Source organism: Mustelus asterias, chromosome 6 (genome assembly GCF_964213995.1).
Source record: "Mustelus asterias chromosome 6, sMusAst1.hap1.1, whole genome shotgun sequence".
NCBI lineage: Eukaryota > Metazoa > Chordata > Chondrichthyes > Carcharhiniformes > Triakidae > Mustelus > Mustelus asterias.
The window spans coordinates 19,346,033-19,366,364 of record NC_135806.1 but is presented as its reverse complement, the minus strand read 5'-3'; positions in this window follow the sequence as shown (position 1 = coordinate 19,366,364).

Below are 20,332 nucleotides of genomic sequence, written 5' to 3'. Positions count from 1 at the left end.
TTTGCTTTAACCTCCTGCCTGGAATCACCTCACCGCCAGCAATATTTCAAAGTGTCATGTCAACCAGTTTGCAGGGTCTACCTGGGGTCATTTGCCGCATGGATGATCTATGAGTTTGTGCTCCAACAGTGGAGAAACATTACAGGAGACTCAAAGCAGACTTAGAGCACATGCAGGAAACAGGACTGATGCTGGATGAGAAAGGTGAATTCTCCGAAACACCAATTTGGATCCTGGGATGTATTGTCAGTAATAAAGGCAGACCCACAGAAAACTAAAGCTGTTAGCGAGTTCTCAACAGCACCCAGCACTTCGTGGGCAAATACCTGGCACAGGTCACCGAATCTTTAAAGCATCTGCAGCAGGAGGACCAGGCAAGGTGCTGGTACTCACGTCAAGAGCAAACATTCACTCACATCAAGATGATCTCCACGTACATTCTGGTCCATTGCGACACATCGCATTGCAATGGATGCTTTATCAAGAGACCTTGGAGTGGTCTTATTCCATTAAGAATTGGAAGGAAGTTGCCAACCAGTTCACAATGCTTTCAGATGGCTGTTGGACATAGAGATGAGATACACCATCATCAAAAAGGAAATCCTCGTAGTCACAGGGATAATCAAGCAGTTTTAGACTGTATCATCAGCCTCGAGGTCACAATCAAAACAGACCATAAGAGACTAGTCTCATTACTGGATGTGAAGGAGCTGGGAAAGATGCCTCCCAGAATCCAATGGTTCTGCCTACACTGCATGATGTTCATCCATGAGACAATACATATCCGAGGTAAAAATGCACGAACAATGGCAGACACACGTCCTAGGGCTTTCCAACAAAACAGGACATCAATCTCAGTGAATGGCTCGAAGTATGCTCCCAATTGATAAGGAGACAGCCTGATAAGGAGACAGGATGATCCATCCAAATGCAGCAAGGCCTAGACATTCTTCAGCCAGAAGTGCTGAGTGGATGATCTTCTCGGTCTCCTCCAGTGGTCCCCAGCATCTCAGATGCCAGTCTCCAGCCAATTCGATTCACCCCACATGATATCAAGAAACGGTTGGAGGCAATGGATACTGCAAAGGCAATGGGCCCTGATAACATTCCGGCAATAGTACTGAAGACTTGTGCTCCAGAACTTGCCGCTGCCCTAGCCAAGTTCTTCCAGTACAGTTACAACACTGGCATCTACCCAACAATGTGGAAAAATGCCCTGGTATGTCCTGTACACAAAAAGCAGGACAAATCCAACCCAGCCAATTACCGCCCAATCAGTCTACTCTCGATCATCACTAAAGTGATGGAAGGGGTCACCAACAGTGCTATCAAGCAGCACCTGCTCTGCAATAACCTGCTCAGTGACACCCAGTTTGAGTTTCACCAGGGGTCAGCCAGCTCCTGACCTCATTACAGCCTTGGTTCAAACATGCACAAAAGAACTGAATTTCAGAGGTGAGGTGAGAGTGACAGCCCTTGACATCTAGGCCGCATTCGACCAAGTGTGGCATCAAGGAGTCTTAGTGAAACTGGAATCAATGGGTATCAGGGGGCAAACTCTCCGCTGGTTGGATTCATACCTGGTACATAGGAAGATGGTTGTGGTTGTGGAGGATCAGTCATCTCAGTCCCGGAACATCTCTGTAGGGGTCCCTCAGGGTAGTGTCCTCGGCCCAACAATCTTCAGCTGCTTCATCAATAACCTTCCCTCTGTCACAATTTCAGAAGTGGGGATGTTCGCTGATGATTGCACAATGTTCAGCACCATCCACGACTCCTCAGATACTGAAGCAGTCCATGTTCAAATGCAACAAGATCTGGACAATATCCAGGCTTGGGCTGACAAGTGGCAAATAACATTCGCGCCACACAAATGCCAGGCAACAACCATCATCAATAAGAGACACTCTAACCACTGCCCCTTGACATTCAATGGTGTTACCATCACTGAATCCCCCACTGTCAATGTCCTTGGGGTTACCATTGACCAGAAACTCAACTGGACTCATCACATAAACACAGTGGCTACAAGAGAAGGTCAGAGGCTAGGAATACTGCGGCGAGTAACACACCTCCTGACTCCCCAGATCCTATCCACCATCTACAAGGCACAAGTCAGGAGTGTGATGGAATACTCTCCACTTGCCTGGATGGGTGCAGCTCCAACAACACTCAAGAAGCTTGACACCATTCAGGACAAAGCAGCCCGCTTGATTGACACCATATCTACAAACATTCAATCCCTCCATCACCGACGCTCAATAGCAGCAGTATAGACTAGAAAGTACCTTCCAAACCCAACTCCACTTCCATCTAGAAGGACAAGGGCAGCAAATAAATGGGAAGACCACTACCTGCAAATTCCCCTGCAAGCCACTCACCATCCTGACTTGGAAATATAGCGCCGTTCCTTCACAGTCACTGGGTCAAAATCCTGGAATTTCCTCCCTAATGGCATTGTGGGTCACCCCACAGCACGTGGACTGCAGCGATTCAAGAAAGCAGCTCGCCACCACCTTCTCAAGGGAAACTGGGGATGGGCAATAAATGCTGGGCAGCCACATGAATGAATAAAAAAAAGCTGCCAGTGATGACATGTAAACTCTAACAGATTTACCAGGAACAAGTGTGTGAGGAGGAGTCTGCCCACATATGCCATTACTGCCAACAATGATGACCACAACAGAGACCTCTTACAAAAGAATGAAAACTTTCCCACAGAACTGCTAATCTACAGGTTACAATGTGACCTGGCCCCATCCGAACTCCTAATGAGGAAGCTCTGCACACAACACCCAACCCTGCTGAAAAAACTCAGACCAGGGTTGGTAACCATGGGTTACCAGGACATCCAAGGAAGAGAGCAGTCCTACAGGCAAAAACTGGCTTCGGCCTACAATAAGAGATACTACACCAGAGACTGGGTGGCATGGAGGTGGTGTTTCGTCTCACAATGCCAGGGACCAGGGTTCAATTCCAGTTTCAGGTGACTGTCTGTGTGGAATTTGCATGTTCTCCCCGTGTCCTACAGGTGCTCCGGTTTCCTCCCACACTCCAAAGATGTGTGGGTTAGGTTGATTGGCCTTGCTAAATTGTCCCTTAGTATCAGGGAGATTAGCAGAGTAAATATGTGGGGTTACAGAGATAGGTCCTGGATGGGATTGTTGTCGATGCAGGTTCAATGGGCCAAATGGCCTCTTTCTGCACTGTAGGGATTCTCTGATCCTCTGATTCTATTTGCCACAACTATGAAAGGATGACAAGGTCTAGATTAAAGATCTTGAGAGAGGGAGGTTACTATCAATAGGAAGGACGATGGACAACCTCGGTCCTACCTGGTTGGCACCATAGAGGGTAGAGGCAGGAGAAACAGGAGGAGTCTCCTCCTTATCCCTACACTGCCTGTTCCCTGTGGAGAAACATTGAGGAAGATAGCCAGATGCCCAAACAGCCTTCAAATCAGCAAAGTTTATCTGCAATGACGGAGCCTACAACTCCTCCGACAGTCGTACGAATGAGATAAGGAAGGGTTGTCAGGCCTCCAGATTACCTGAACCTATGAATTCAGAGACTTGAAGGGGGGAGATGGGGTAGTAATTACAATGCAAATACACTGGGTAAACAAAGCTAAGTAAGGTACCGCCCATGTAATGAAGCACATGACTCACACCTAGGGGTCATTCTTGTGTTGGAGTAAGCTGTGTGCACAGCTTCAATCTTTTACTGTTTCTATGCACATACTTCTGGTAGTTAATAAATATACACAGTTAAACTATTTAACACTAAGAAAACTTCATTAAGACCGACTTAATGATATCCTACCCTACAAGAGAAGACGCACCGTGCAGGAGGAAGGATAGACAATGTGGGGGGTTTTATGTAGGCAGCAGGGGTTTTGTCTGCTAGCTGGAGAGTTGGCGAGAAACCCACGTTGCCTCCTTTGGTGAAGGACCACTGAATTACAAACCAATCAAGCAACGAACAGGCCATTGGCATGCCTCCTCGGAATCAGGACCCCAGGGTGAGATGTCCCCCCCCCACTCCACTGAGAATTGTTGGCCAATCAAAGGCTGGTGGTTCTTTTGCTCATCAGTGCCACCGGGCAGGTGGTGGCTGCTGCTGGAAGGACCAGCTACCAGAGGTCAAAGTTCACAAGTCAACCCAGGCCAGAGGTAAGTGAAGGGAAGAGGGGGTTGCAGGGGAAGGGGGCAGAGGGGGATTGGCAGTTAGGGAGCACGGGTGTGGCTCTCACCGGGACCCCCCTTCCCCATGCTGGGTCCCTCGATCAGATACTGAACTGCCTTTGAACAAATGACACTCCACCCCGGGGAGACCACAAGCAATCTCCACAGATTTGCATGTCGTGATCCCTGCATAGAGCCAGGCATGTCCACTGTTAGGTTAACAAGGGAAGAGGTCCTTAATTTAACAGTAGATGCCCCTTTCGGGCCTCAATTGGCAGCAAGGTGGTTTGGCCACCCATGAGTCTTCCCACCATGGAGTTAATCAGGTGAAGACAGGGAGATGGTAAGGTGTGCACATGCCAATTAAACGCTCTCCACCACCAAACTCCCCCTGAGGGAGAGCATAAAATACCATCCAATGGCTTGAATAGATAGCAGCAGAGACCACACCAGAGGAGGACCTGATGCGTTTTTTGTTGTTCATTTGTGGGACATGGGTATTGCTGGCTGGCCAGCATTTCTTGCCCATCTCTAGTTGCCCTTGAACTGAGTGGCTTGCTAGGCTATTTCAGAGGCCAGTTGAGAGTCAAATACATTGCTGTGGCTCTGGAGTCACATGTAGGCCAGACCAGGTAAGGAAGGCAGATTTCCTTCCCTGAAGGACATTAGTGAATCAGATGGGATTTTCTAAGAATCGACAATGGTTTCATGGTTATCAGTGGATTTTTAATTCCAGATATTTTTTAATGAATTCAAATTCCACCATCTGTGGCGGGATTCGAACCTGGAACATTAGCTGAGTTTTGGATGAATAGTCTGGCGATAATACCACTAGGCCATCGCCTCCCTTTGATTTATTTTGATTTGATTTATTATTGTCACATGTATTAGCATACAGTGAAAAGTATTGTTTCTTGCGCGCTATACAGACAAAACATACCGTTCATAGAGAAGGAAACGAAAGAGTGCAGAATGTAGTGTTACAGTTATACAGTGTAGAGAAAGAAACTTAATGCAGGGTAGGTTCATTCAAAAGTCTGGTGGCAGCAGGGAAGAAGCTGTTCTTGTGTTAGTTGGTATGTGACCTCAGACTTTTGTTTCTTTTTCCCGATGGAAGAAGGTGGAAGAGAGAATGTCCAGGGTGTGTGGGGTCCTTAATTATGCTGGCTGCTTTGCCAAGGCAGCGGGAAGTGTAGACAGAGTCAATGGATGGGAGGCTTGTTTGTTTGTGATGGATTGGCTACATTCATGACATTTTGTAGTTTCTTGCGGTCTTGGGCAGAGCAGGAGCCATACCAAGCTGTGATACAACCAGAAAGAATGCTTTCTATTGTGCATCTGTAAAAGTTGGTGAGAGTCGTAGCTGACATGCCAAATTTCCTTAGTCTTCTGAGAAAGTAGAGGCATTGGTGGGCTGTCTTGACTATAGCGTCAGCATGGGTGGGACCAGGACAGGTTGTTAGTGAGCTGGACACCTATAAACTTGAAGCTCTCGACCCTTTCTACCTCGTCCCTGTTGATGTAGACAGGGGCATGTTCTCCTCTATGCTTCCTGAAGTCGATGACTATCTCTTTCGCTTTGTTGACATTGAGGGAGAGATTATTGTCGCCGCACCAGTTCACCAGATTCTCTACCTCATTTCTGTACTCTGTCTCATCATTGTTTGACCCACTATTGTGGTGTCATCAGCAAACTTGAAAATGGAGTTGTTGGGAAGATGAATGGAGAACCAGGCCTGGAATTGATCACATTCTCAATTGCAACCAATCAAAAATAAATAGACTAAAGCCACTGCGTCACCTGACCTAAATGTTCACCCAGGAGGATTTAATCAATGCCTCTGACTCTAATAAAGGGATGAATGACTGAAATATGGTGAAAGAAGGCTGTGTCCCAGAAAGTAACTGCAGCATTTATAGGAAGTTAAATTTATATATTAATGTCACAAGTAAGCTTACGTTAACACTGCAATGAAGTTACTGTGAAAATCCCTTAGTTGCCACACTCCGGCACCTGTTCGGGTACACTGAGGGAGAATTCAGCATGGCCAATGTACCGAACCAGCACGTCTTTCAGACTGTGAAAGGAAACCGGAGCACCTGGAGAGAACCCATGCAGACACAGGGAGAATGTGTAGACTCCGCACAGACGGTGACCCAAGCCGGGAATTAAACCCGGGTCCCTGGCACTGTGAGGCAGCAGTGCTAACCACTGTGCCACCGTGCCGCCCATGTCTGTACTATACAGATGAATATATTACAAGGGGATCTGCTATTGCATTTCTTACTGAAAGTTGGATGAAGAGCTATTTTCTAACAAGTGTGTTATCTACAGAGTGCGATAGAAAAGTGCTACAGGAAGAAATGTGTCGCAAGATAAACACGTCTTGTGCGCCCAGATTGTTTTTATATATTCCAGCAAACAGGGAGGATATGGCCTGAGTTTATTTTTCCAAAATAGAATTAATGGCCGGAATTCTACCACCCCGCCTGCCACAGGAATTGGAACAGGCGAGGGGCGGACCGTGGGATGGTCCATTGACCTCGGGCAGGATTTTACAGTTTCGAGATGAGCTAGGCCATAAAATCCCACCCATAATGTGTCGTAAAATAAAAAATTGAGATTTGCGACAATGTTCCCCTTTAATTGTCTTATTTTGGCACTGAACACTCTATTGGTTTGGTTACTACCGGTTTTTACTTTCTGCAATGAATATAGCACGATGAGTAAAGCACCAATTAAAGGGATTATTAAGGAGGGAGAGGAACAAAATGAGAGAATCTGGGTTGAGTAGTATCAAACACATTGTGTACGGGATATTTGTCGTAAGCTTGAATACTTCAGCACATTCAGCTTGGTTTTTGACAAGCGGAAATATCTCCTGCGAGCGAGGATTTTATTTTGGTCATAGAAAATTACAGCAACAAAGCCAACAAAGGAAGGAGACTCTCAGGGAGGAATTATCCTGTTTAGCTAATTTATGGGCTAAGGAGCAACTATTTGCCATTGATAGAGTAGCATTGTCTACATTGCTTTTACCTCAAGAGAGCCATTCACATTGATATATATGACCTGTTAAATCCTGACTTGGAATCACCTTCTTTGACAGCCACTACATTATCTATACTTATGGAGATAACAGTAACCATGAATTTCTATGCCCATTTACTGCTTCCAGGCACCGGGGAGTGATTACACTCGCAGCCTGTAGTTCACAATGTCAACTGCACCCAGGTCACAGACGTACTGCTAATGAAAGGTTCCAGATTCAACTGTTTCCAAAATAACTGTAAATTAGAGGAGTGGAAATTATGTGTTCTGATCGGAGCTGTTTCTATGCAAATTGGCTCTGCTTGAACACAGTTAGGAATTATTTTTTAGTTGTTCATGGAATGAGGACATCACTAGGCCATCATTTATTGCCCATCCCTAATTGCCTTGTGAAGGTGATGGTGAATTAACTTTCTTGAACTTCTGCAGGCCATGTGGTGTAGGTACACTGTTTGGGAGGGAGTTCCAAGATTTTGATCCAGCGACAATGAAGGAACGGTGATATATTTCCAAGTCAGGATGGGGAGTGACATGGAGGGGAACTTGAAGATGGTGGTGTTCACGTGCACCTGCTCCCTTTATCCTTCGTGGTGGTAGAGGTCATGAGCTTGGAAGGTGCTGTCTGAGGAGGCTTGGTGGGTTACTGCTGGGTATCTTGTGGATGGTACACACTGCTGCCACTGCGCACCAATGATGGAGGGAGTGAATGGAGGTGGTGGATGGCGTTCTAATTAAGTGGCTGTTTTGACTCAAATGGCGTGGAACTTCTTGAATGTTGTTGGAGCTGCACTCATCTAGCCAAGTCGGGGGTATTCCATCGCACTCTTGACCTGTGCCTTGTGGATGATGGACAGGATTTGGGGAGCCAGAGGTGAGTCACTCGCCACAGAATTCCCAACATCTGACCTGCTCTTGTAGCAAGAGTTTTAACAACACCAGGTTAAAGTCTAACAGGTTTATTTGGTAGCAAATGCCATTAGCTTTCGGAGCACTGCTCCTTCGTCAGATGGAGTGGATATCTGCTCTCAAAAAAACGGATCATTGACATGGATGCCACCATCCCACTTGAGAACACCATCCACCAGGCACACGGTACCCACTCCTGCAACCCGGTCAACGTTGTCCACCTGACACGCTGCAGGAAAGGATGTCCCGAGGCATGGTACATTGGGGAAACCATGCAGACGCCACAACAACGGATGAACTTGTAGCTCTTGTAGCCACAGTGTTTATATGGTCCAGTTCCATTTCTGCTCAATGGTAATCCTACGGATGTTGATAATTCGGGATTCAGAGGGCAATTTCTGTACTTCATCACAATTCAATGTCAACTTTAATTGATAAAGATGAAATTCCATAACATCATTCTTGTACATAATGTGTAAATTCTAATAATTCTCATTTACACTAATTTCCTGGCCCAAAAGGTAACTCCCTCAACTTAAGCAATCTTTATGCAGCTTATCTGAGGGTGATGGTAACAGATTATAACAACGACTTTTGAGTTGCATTTCGGTCATGGCATGGAAAAGTAAGTGTATTGGAGGTTTTAATAGCAAAATTCATCCCCTTGGCATGGTAGCACAGTGGTTAGCACTGCTTCACAGCTCCAGGGACCTGGGTTCGATTCCCAGCTTGGGTCACTGTCTGTGTGGAGTTTGCACATTCTCCTCGTGTCTGCGTGGGTTTCCTCCGGGTGCTCCGGTTTCCTCCCACAGTCCAAAGATGTACGGGTTAGGTTGATTGGCCATGCTAAAAATTGCCCTTAGTGTCCTGAGATGCATAGGTTAGAGGGATTAGTCGGTAAATATGTAGGGATATGGGAGTAGGGCCTGGGTGGGATTGTGGTCGGTGCAGACGCGATGGGCCGAATGGCCTCTTTCTGTATTGTAGGGTTTCTATGATTTCTATGATGATTTCCATGGACTATGTAATATCCATTAACCACACATCCCATTGAATTTCTGAAAGGAATGTTTTGAAAAAAGGCCCCTGCATTCCCAAAGGAAACTTCCATCCATTCTTGAATTTTCACTATTCAGTCCTGTCCAGAACCCCTCTCCATCACAAGCATGTCCCAACATCACCTGGACTATATGAGATATATAATTATCTAAGTTTATCGCAGTTCTTACTGTGATCTTCCTCTAAACACAGCACTGAAGGAAACCATACTGCCCATTGGTTTGTGCCAGCCCTCCACAAGAGCAATTGCTCACTGGACCGACCCCGTAGCCCTGCAAATATTTTCCCTTCAGGTAATTACTAAATTGCCCCTGAAGACTTCCACCCAATTTGTCTCCACCACACTCTCGGGCGGTACATTCCAGATCCTAATCCACTTGCTATGTAAAGAAAAATGTCCTCATAAATACAGCATCAACTGCCCAGAAATGGTGCCAAGTCACCTACTGCCCTGTTTATGCTGAGACTTTTGCTGCTGCCGTCTTGGGTAAGGTACTGAGCTGGCAGAGATACTTGGTTAAGACTGGATGGAACTTGTAACACATAAATAGTGGTCCTGCGACATTCATGTAATTCCAATTGGAATCTTCAGCTACAAATAGGCAAAGTATGTCCCTTTATACTCTGCCCACTTATATGTGACAGTAAGCAGCCTAATTAGCTATCGCAAATAAACTGATGAAGGCTGCTCACAAATTAGGCCTTTTTTAATACTTGATGGCATCAGGAGGAACTAGAGTGTTTGCACCTGCAACAACAAGGAGATAGAAAGCATGCTTTACCTGCGATTGCCTGTTCCCTAGTTGAAGTCAAAATCACCTCTTCGATGGCTACCATTCGGGATTTTAACTGAAAACTTGCTTGTAGAAGGTATTCGACTTACAAGCATGTGACAACACCATTATTTCCCCTGCATAACACATTTGAAAGTGTATTGATCAAGTCATGTCGAACCAAATTGATAGTTTACAACCTTAACAAGAGAGGAATAAATCCCTTAGTTTCTACCCAGAACAAATTGGCCACCAATCCTGTGCAATGGATTACAAACTGTACAAAAAGTTTGTTTCACTGTCAGTGAAGTGTTGTTTATTGTGGAGAGGTTACTGGTCAGGAGAACAGTAAAATTTACCTCAGGCACAGGTCAATTCTTCCAATCCATTCATGATATAAACAACTTGGGAAGACAGAACCAAGGGGGAGTTGGGAGTGTGCTGGTATTGTCGCTGGACTAGTAATCCAGCGGCCCAGGCTAATGCCCTGAGAACATGGGTTCAAATCCCATCTGGAATATAAATGGTGACCATGACAACTATCATTGTGAAAATCCATCTGTCCGTTCGGGAAGGAAATCTGCCCTCCTTACCATGTCTGGCTGACATGTGACTCGAGACCCATGGTCTTACCTGTTCTCTGAAATGGACAGAAAGCCACTCAGTTCAAGGGTGTTCAGGGATGAACAACAAATATTGCACTCACATCCCATGAAATAATTAAAAAGAACAACTGGCACAATGTTATGTTCTTTATTTGTAGAGGCAGCACGGTGGCACAATGGTTAGCACTGCTGCCTCACAGCGCCAGGGACCCGGGTTCAATTCCGGCCTCGGGTGACTGTGTGGAGTTTGCACATTCTCCCTGTGTCTGTGTGAGTTTCTCCGGGTGCACCAGTTTCCTCCCACACTCTAAAGATGTGTAAGTTAGGTGGATTGGCCATGCTAAATTGCCCCTTAGTGTCAGGGGGGCAAGCTAGGGTAAATGCATGGGGTTATGGGAATCGGGCCTGGGGGGGATTGTTGTCAGTGCAGGCTCGATGGGGCAAATGGCCTCCTTCTGCACTGTCGGGTTTCTAACCGGGTAGGAGTTCTGAGGTGTCAACAAAAAAATGCCTTAATAATTCGGGGGCAGTGAGCTTCCTTTGTAAACAGGTTCAAATGTCAGAGGACATATGGACGATGTGCGCCAGGGCACAGACATCTGGAACCAGCTGCAAAGGATATTGGAGAGGGAAGGGAAGATTCAGTTAATGTGAGTATGTTGGGATCGACAGCATTAGGAAGAGTAGGCCAACAATGAGGTGTACCAAAAGATTTAGCTGCCTGACTAAGCCAATCCTAATAAATGATAATGATGCACACATGAATAAATTGAAAGAACTATAATGTGCAATATTTCCATGTAACAAATTGTACTCACATAAAGTCTTAAGTTTTTCTCTTAACCCCAACAGTGGCAGTATAGGTGGAGGCACTCTCCTCAGTGCGCTGCACTGTTGCTTTTGATGACCATGGCTGCAGTCCACTGGAAGTCCAAGGCCTTGAGAGCTCTGACCTACTGGGGTCTTGTGAATGAGTGTCTTCCACAGCCTTGCCTACTGGAGCTAATTGACAGAGGGAATGAGAACAGGCTGCTCACCCTGGGCTGTCCTGAGTCAAAGACCTGGGGTGGCAGGTGCACGCTCCTTCTCCCTCTCAGTTTGTGATGGCACCTCCAAATCTCCCTGAGGAGAAAGGGCAACTGAAGGGAGGTCATGGTGCCTCGTGCACCCTCCCCCCTCTTCCTCCTGACCTGGCCATTCTTCCACTGAGCCCATAGCAATGTGGTGCAATGTGGGTCAGAACACATAAAGGTCAGATGTTGGACCTGGCTCTCCATAGCAGTCGCCAAGTACTCCATGGAGGAAGCCATTCCTTCACATGCCTGAGACATGGCAAGAATCATGGTTTTCATGGACTCCTCCATCCTCTATCCGAAGCTGTAAATGCGATTTCTGGCAACTCCTCCTTATGTTCATCATCTTTTTGCTGCATCTCCAGCAGGCTTCTTGTTGTTGTGACTCGAGGTCTCTCATCAGCTCAGTGAGGGCCTGATTCCTGTCAGACTGTCAGAGGCGTCAGCCTTCAGAGTTTCCCCCAGTACCTGGGATGGGTGCACAAAGTGCTCACCAGACTGCATTCCCAAATCTAAATACCAATTCTCTGCGGCCCTTGTGGCTTTGGCTGCATTGGTGGAGTTTATTGAAGGAGTGGGTGATGGTGCATCCTCTGGGTCAGTGATGTCATCCCCCTACTTCCTGTTCTGTCGTTGGGACATCCTTTCCTCAAATTAAATTCCACCTGCTGTATCAGTGGCTACAGTAGAGGAAGAGGTCTGCTACCCCAAGCAAACCAATTTTGATTCAGAGACAAGGACAGAGGAAAATGAATAATAGCATGAAGAAAATAACAGCACTCAAGATTTAATTGGATTTGATTTATTATTGTCAGGTGTAGTAGTAGAGGTGGGTGCAATTTTATCTTTTAAAAAGCATTTAGACAGTTACATGGGTAAGATGGGGAGAGAGGGATATGGGCCAAATGCAGCCAATTGGGACGAGCTTAGTGGTAAAAATGGGATGGCATGGACAAGTTGGGCCAAAGGGCCTGTGAACCTCTATGACTCTATGATTTCAGATACAGTGAAAAATATTGTTTTCTGCGCGCAATACAGACAAAATATGGCGTTCATAGAGTACATAGGGTAGAAGGAAAGGAGAGGGTGCAGAATATAGTGTTGCAGTTACAGATAGGGTGTAGAGAAAGATCAGCTTAATATATGGTAGGTCTGTTCAAATGTCTGATGGCAGCAGGGAAGGAGCTGTTCTTGTGTTGGTTGATACGTGATCTCAGACTTTTGTATCTTTTCTTGACGGAAGAAGGTGGAAGAGAGTAATCCGGGGTGCGTGGGGTCCTTGATTATGCTGGAAGTCCACTGAAAAGCCCACTCGGCCAGATGGATTTCATCCCTGGATCGTAATGGAAGTAGGTGAAAATATTGTGAACTATGATCTTTCAACGTTCTTTTCCTTCAAGAACCCTTCCTTGGGTTGGACACTTGTACATTTCACTCCACATTTAAGAAAGATGGAAGGAGGAAAGCAGGGAATTATAGTCTCACATCCCGAGTCTATAATTAAGGATTGAAAACCTGGAAACCTTGTAAATGTTCAGCTGAGCAGACAGAAAGCCAGCATGGATTTGTAAGGAGTGGATCATGCTTGATGTGCGTGGTTGAATTTTTTGAAGAGGCAATGAAAACAGTGGATGTGTCCATCGATGTTATTTATCAGGACTTCCGGGTGGCATCTGATGAAGTCCCTGTTAGCTAAAATTGAAGGCAAGTGATTGACTTTGTTTGGAAACCTGCTGAGTGGCAGGAGAGAAAGAGCAGGGGTAATGGGCAGGTGATTGAATTGACGGGATGTGACTAATGGTGTCTTACAGAGATCCGTGTTGGGGCTTCAACTCTTCACCATATTCACTAATATCCAAATAAATATCCAAGTTTACCAATGACACAAAGGTAGGCAGCATTTCAAACAACATGGCAAAGGCATATTGATAGACAAAGTGAATGGATAAATCTGCAGCAAATGGGCTTCAGTGTTGGCAAATATAAGGACATCCAGTTTACACATGGAATGGTGTATTTTCTAATAGTGAAAGGCCAGAAACAGTGGAACTCAAAGATAGATGGGGTACTTGAACATAGATCTTTAAAACGCCATGAAAAGGTATAGAGAATATCAGAAAGGCCCTTGGTTTTTACATCTAGAGCTCTAGAATACAAGGTGGTGGGTGGCACGGTGGCACAATGGTTAGCACTGCTGCCTCACAGCACCAGGGACCCGGGTTCAATTCCCGGCTTGAGTCACTGTCTGTGTGGAGTCTGCAAGTTCTCCCCGTGTCTGTGTGGGTTTCCTCCGGGTGCTCCGGTTTCCTCCCACAGTCCGAAAGACGTGCTGGTTAGGTTCATTGGCCATGCTAAATTCTCCCTCAGTGTACCCAAACAGGCACCTAATAAATAAACTTTAACTTTTAACTTTAACTATGTGTACAAGGTCCTGGTTAGACCACACCTGGAGTTACTGTGAGCAGTTCTGGACTCCACACCTTCAGAAGTATATATTGGCCTTGGTAGGAAGCAGCATCTATTTACCAGAAAGATGACCTGCACTCCAAGGGTATGATTTTCCAGCCTTTCGCGCCGGCGGTATTTTCCAGTCCTCCGAACGCCACCTCCCGTGGCAGGTTTCCCGGCAGCAGAATGGGCAAGCCACACAAAACCACCGCAGACATCGGCACCGCCATAGACGTCAGCAGCTCCGGAACATCTTGCTGGCAGCCAATGACAAGCTGCCTCCACTGTCGGAGAACGCACAGCAGGGGGATTGGAAAATCCAGCCGCAAGGGTTACATTGTGAGGAGAGGTTAAACAAACGAGGGTTGTACTCAAAGAACAAAGAACAAAGAACAATACAGCACAGGAACAGGCCCTTCGGCCCTGCAAGCCTGCGCCGCTCATGTGCCCACTAGACCATTCTTTTGTATCTCTCTATTCCCAGTCTGTTCATGTGGTTATCTAGATAAGTCTTAAACGATCCCAGCGTGTCCGCCTCAATCACCTTGCTTGGCAGTGCATTCCAGGCCCCCACCACCCTCTGTGTAAAATACGTCCCCCTGACATCTGTGTTGAACCTTGCTCCCTTCACCTTGAACCCGTGACCCCTTGTGTTCGTCACCTCCGTCCTGGGAAAAAGCTTCCCACTGTTCACCCTATCTATGCCCTTCATAATTTTATACACCTCTATTAGGTCGCTCCTCATCCTCCGTCTTTCCAGGGAGAACAACCCCAGTTTACCCAATCTCTCCTCATAGCTAAGACCCTCCATACCGGGCAACATCCTGGTGAACCTTCTCTGTACTCTCTCCAAAGCCTCCACGTCCTTCTGGTAGTGTGGCGACCAGAACTGGATGCAGTATTCCAAATGTGGCCGAACCATCGTTCTACACAGCCGCAACATCATATGCCAACTTTTATATTCTATGCCCCGTCCAATAAAGGCAAGCATGCCATATGCCTTCTTCACCACCCTCTCCACCTGTGCTGCCACCTTTAAGGATCTGTGGACTTGTACACCCAGGTCCCTCTGTGTGTAATCCTGATGGTTCTGCCATTTATTGTATAGCCCCCCCCTTACATTAGATCTACCGAAATGCATCACTTCGCAATAATCTGGATTAAATTCCATTTGCCATTTCTCCGCCCAATGTTCCAGCCTATCTATATCCTGCTGTATTCTCTGACAATGTTCATCACTATCCGCAACTCCAGCAATCTTCGTGTCGTCTGCAAACTTACTGATCACACCAGTTACATCTTCCTCCAAATCATTTATATATATCACAAACAGCAGATGTCCCAGTACAGAGTCCTGCGGAACACCACTAGTCACAGACCTCCAACCGGAAAAAGTCCCCTCCACTGCTACCCTCTGTCTTCAATGGCTAAGCCAGTTCTCCACCCATCTAGCTAGCTCACCTTTTATCCCGTGAGATTTAACCTTTTGCACCAGCCTGCCACGAGGGACCTTGTCAAATGCTTTACTAAAATCCATATGGACGACATCCACGGCCCTTCCCTCGTCAATCGTTTTTGTCACCTCCTCAAAAAACTCAACCAAATTTGTGAGGCATGACCTCCCTCGTACAAAACCATGCTGTCTTTCGCTAATGAGATTATTCAGTTCTAAATGCGCATATATCCTATCTCTAAGAATCTTCTCCAACAACTTCCCTACTGCGGACGTCAAGCTCACCGGCCTATAATTACCCGGGTTATCCTTGCTACCCTTCTTAAATAACGGGACCACATTTGCTATCCTCCAATCCTCTGGGACCTCACCTGTGTCCAGTGAAGAGACAAAGATTTCTGTTAGAGGCCCAGCAATTGCATCTCTCGCCTCCCTGAGGAGTCTAGGATAGATGCCATCCGGCCCTGGGGATTTGTCTGTCTTAATGTTTCCTAAAAAACCTAACACTTCCTCCCTTGTAATTGAGATTTTTTCTAATGGGTCAACACATCTCTCTGAGACACTACCAGTCAACATGTCCCTCTCCTTTGTGAGTATTGATGCAAAGTATTCGTTTAGGATCTCACCAACTTCCTTTGGTTCTAAGCAGAATTCCCCTCCTTTGTCCCTGAGAGGTCTGATTCTTCCCCTAACAACCTTCTTGTTCCTAACGTATGTATACAATGCCTTAGGATTCTCCTTAATCCTGTCTGCCAAGGACATTTCGTGACCCCTTTTTGCCCTTCTAAGTCCCTGTTTGAGTTCTTTTCTACTTTCTCTGTATTCCTCCAGTGCTCCATCTGTTTTTAGCTGCCTGGACCTCATGTATGCCTCTTTTTTCTTTTTGATTAGACCCACAATTTCACTGGTTATCCACGGCTCTCGAATCCTACCTTTCCTATCCCTCCTCTTTACAGGCACATGCCTGTCCTGCAGTCCTATCAACTGCTCCTTAAAAGACTCCCACGTGCCAGATGTGGACTTACCCTCGAACAGCCTCTCTCAATCAACAGCCACCAAATCCTGCCTAATCCGGCTGTAGTTAGCCTTCCCCCAATTCAGCACCTTACCCATAGGACAACACTCATCTTTTTCCATTACTATCCTAAAGTTTACAGAATTGTGGTCACTATTTGCCACATGTTCCCTTACTGCAACTTTGATGACCTGACCGGGCTCACTCCCCAGTACTAGGTCCAGTATAGCCCCCTCTCTAGTTGGACTGTCAACATATTGTTCCAAAGAACCTTCCTGTACGCATTTTATAAATTCTTCCCTGTCCAGGCCCCCAGCCCAAAGCGATTTCCAGTCTATGTGAGAGAAATTAAAATCTCCCACTACAACAACCCTATTTTTTCTGCACCTGTCCAGAATCTCCTTACATATCCGTTCCTCAACTTCCCGTGGGCTGTTGGGAGGCCTGTAGTATACCCCCAGCATAGTGACTGCGCCCTTCCTGTTTCTGAGCTCCACCCACGGTGACTCGTTACCTGACCCTTCCATATTGTCCACCCTCTGTACCGCTGTAATATGCTCCCTAACCAGCATTGCTACTCCCCCACCTCTCCTCGCCCCTCCTCTGTCTCGCCTAAAATACTTATACCCCAGAATATTCAGCTGCCAGTCCTTCTTTTAACCAAGTCTCCGTCACTGCAACCACATCCAAGTTCCGCGCAAGCATTAAGGCTCTAAGCTCGTCTGTCTTGCCCGTGACGCTCCTTGCATTGAAGCCGATGCAATCCAGACCTCCAGGCCCACTGAGGTCATCCTCCCCCAGAATGCCCTTCCTCTTAGATTGTCTTGGCCCCAACCTCATCCCCAGCCTCTATGCTTATTGACCTATTGTTCTGATCCCCACCCCCCTGCCACATTAGTTTAAACCCACCTGAACCACACTTGCAAAACTCCAGCTAGGATATTCGTACCCCTCCAGTTTAGGTGCAACCCGTCCTTCTTGTACAGATGCCATCCTCACTGGAATTTAGAAATTTGAGGAGGTGATTTGACCAAAGTTTTCAAGATATGAAGAAGAATAGGTTGTGGAGGTAGAAAGAAACTATTTCAGTTGGTAGTGGATTCTAGGAGTAGGTGGCTTCATCGAAAAATTAGAGCCAGGCCCTTGTGGAGTGAGATGAGGAAACACTTCTGTACACAATGGGTGGTAGGAAATTGGAACTCTCTCTCACAAATAGCAATTGATGCTGGGTACGTTGTTAGTTCTGAACCTGAAGTTGATATTTTATTGTTAGCCAATGGCATTAAGGGATTTGGAGAGTTAGGTCCCAGTGCACCAATGATTATATTGAATGGCAGAACAGGCTCAATGAACTAAATGGCCTCCCCCTGCTCCAATGTATTTTTCAATGATTCTCTGACGCTAAGTCTCTGTAATGTTGAGTATAAGGAGCACTTATCTGGTCCACGTGCACATGACCTCCTGTCAGCTGGACTGCTCAGTGGAGTTTCTCATCTCTTCCGAACTGAAATAGACAATAAGATTGTCCTGAACTCTTTGTGCCAATGTTTCCACATTGGCACAAAGTTTCTACATCTGCTGGTAGCTGCATTCCTTTGGCCTGTGGGCAAAGCTGTGGCAGTGCCCCTCATTCAGGTCCAAATAAAATACTTTCTCAATCATTTGCTAATTCATGCTGTGAATGTATGAGAATGGTTGCTTTTGCACACCAATGGTTGGCTTAATGGTAGATAGATGATTGGAATGAGCCGGCTGTGAAAATGTCAGCACATCATCACCTTTCCACGATCAGAGATAGTCACAGATCACAAAGTACAAAATTATCTGTATGGTTCCATAATTCTTAAAACCATAGAATCCCAACAGTGCAGAAAGAGGCCATCCAGCCCATCGAGTCTGCACTGACTTTCCAAAAGAGCATCACACCTAGGCCCTTGTAACCCCACATATTTACCATGGCTAATAGTAACCTACACATCTTTGGACACTAAAAGGCAATATACCATGCCCAATCCACCTAACCTGCGCATCTTCGGAGTGTGAGAGGAAACCAGAGCACCCGAAGGAAACCCACGCAGACATGGGGAGAACATGCAAACTCCACACAAACAGTCACCCAAGGCCAGAATTGAACCCGGGTCTCTGTCGCTGCGAGGCAGCAGTGCTAACCACAGTGGCACCATTCCGCCCTTCTTCTTAGGCAGTGCTTTGCGACCATGGATGGCTTGCTTCCAATCTGGATGCTGAATAGGCCAGAATAAGAATAATTAACTGGGGGAAAGTTAATGGGGTAAATTGGAATCAAAGGTTGCAGGAAAAACACGAACAGATCAATGGGCTACCTATAAAGAAGAGATAGTTCAGGCACAGTTACGGTATATTTCAAGAAGGCAAAAGGAAAGGTAAACAAATCTAGTGCTCCTTGGACAATGAAAGAGATAGAGATTAAAATGAGGATGAGAACAGGTGCTGGCCACAGATGTCAGGGGAGACTGGTGTAGTAATATTGTCACTGGGTTTGTAATCAAAGTGCCCAGGGTAATGTTCTGGGGACTCGGGTTTGAATCCCACCATGGCAAATGGTGAAATTTGAATTCATTAAAAATCTGGAATTCAAAGTCCACTGATGACCATGAAACCGTTGTGGATTGTTGTAAAAACCCAGTAGTTCACTAATGTCTTTTAGGGAAAGAAATCTGCTGTCCTTACCTGGCCTGGCCTTCTTGTAATTCCAGTCCCACAGCAATGTGGTTGACTCTGAAATGGCCTCGCAAGTCCCTCAGTTCTCGGGCACTTATGGATAGGTGACAAATGCTGGCCCAGCCAGCATGAATGATTTAAAAACAACATCAGCTGAATATTACCCTCCCGCCCCGCCCAAATCCGTTGCTGGTAAGCCAGGAAAGTTACAGGCTATTGTTTCAGAAATCTGGTTCTCAGCAGGCAACTTAAATAGAGCTAGATGAAGCCATTTTGGAACCTTTGTCATCTCGAACATTTGGCCCCCCTCTGCCAAGTCAGACTTGTACAATTCCTTCCATCCATTAAACAAGGGCATATTGCAAAACACATGAAAAATCTGGCCCACAGAATTTTTACACAGAACATTAATAATGAAAGAAATCACATCACAATATATTACATTATGCCAAAATGAAATAGATCTAGAGGTTGCATGAAGTTTTCTAAGGTATGGTGAATTTTATCAGGATCCCATATTTGGTTGTTGCCCCCTGTCACAGATACTATAGAGACTCAAGGGAAAACAGAGCCTTAACAACCTGGATAATGTATCAATTAAGTCCATTAGGAAAGTGCTGGCTAGATAACAAATTGAAAAGAGCATTAAAGGTTATTTGGATTAGAATAGATCTGGGTCATTAATTCTATTACAACTCACACATTGCTGTCACCGTAGATGAGTCACCTGTATGGCACAACTGCTTCAAGTGTCAGTTGCGATGTTGCATTAATATTATGAGAGTGAGATTTCAGCAGGGATTCTCCAGAACTCCCATTGAAGTTCTACCACCAGCTCCTCTTGACTAATACATTTCAGAAGACTTCATCTTCCGGAGGTTGCCTTTCTCAGGAGAATAAATGGATCGGCAAAAACTACAGGAATTGTCCGTGGGTTTGATGTACTAAAATGTGTGATTTTTTTAAAGCCATATTGAATTAAGTTAAGAAACGTTAAGCAGTGAAAATGAATAATAGGCTTCACCAATGATCTAGTTTGATTATCCATGTGCTAATGATGTGGA